We start from the raw sequence: 366 nt of genomic DNA, 5'->3' as shown, positions 1-366 counted from the left end.
CCGAAGGAAAATAGGTTACAAAGAAAGCATTACAACACAACCAGCAGCGACCTTTGGGTGAGATCAGAGAGCATTTTATTCTCCTCTTCCAGTTTGCTGCAGTGGATGTGCCTTATGTGCCTCCATCAGAAGGAATTGTTTTTAAAAAAAAAATCCCAAGAGATAATGGGATCCAGGAACACTATAGGCCAAAACGATTCATGGAAACAAAAATCAAACTGCAAGAAACCAAAGAATAAATGGTTTTCTTTATCCTGGTTGTAGAGTGTTCAAAAAAAAAAAGGTCTCCCAGATAGGTATAAACACACACATGTACAACCCACGTGTCAAAATGAGCAGAGTCAGCCTGGGCAACATGAGGGCAAG

The 366-nt window shown here is 40.4% G+C and overlaps 1 protein-coding gene across 1 annotated transcript in view; it reads right to left on the bottom strand.

Moving 5' to 3' along the window:
* The window catches only part of UNG (uracil-DNA glycosylase), a 21,508-nt gene that overhangs the window by 17,293 nt on the left and 3,849 nt on the right, over nucleotides 1–366 (bottom strand). The window lies entirely within an intron of this gene.

The sequence above is a fragment of the Propithecus coquereli genome, unplaced genomic scaffold, assembly GCF_000956105.1.
Source record: "Propithecus coquereli isolate 6110/MARCELLA unplaced genomic scaffold, Pcoq_1.0 Scaffold314, whole genome shotgun sequence".
Taxonomy (NCBI): Eukaryota; Metazoa; Chordata; class Mammalia; order Primates; family Indriidae; genus Propithecus; species Propithecus coquereli.
The sequence above is the reverse complement of the archived record's forward strand: the minus strand, read 5'-3'. Positions and strand labels throughout refer to the sequence as shown.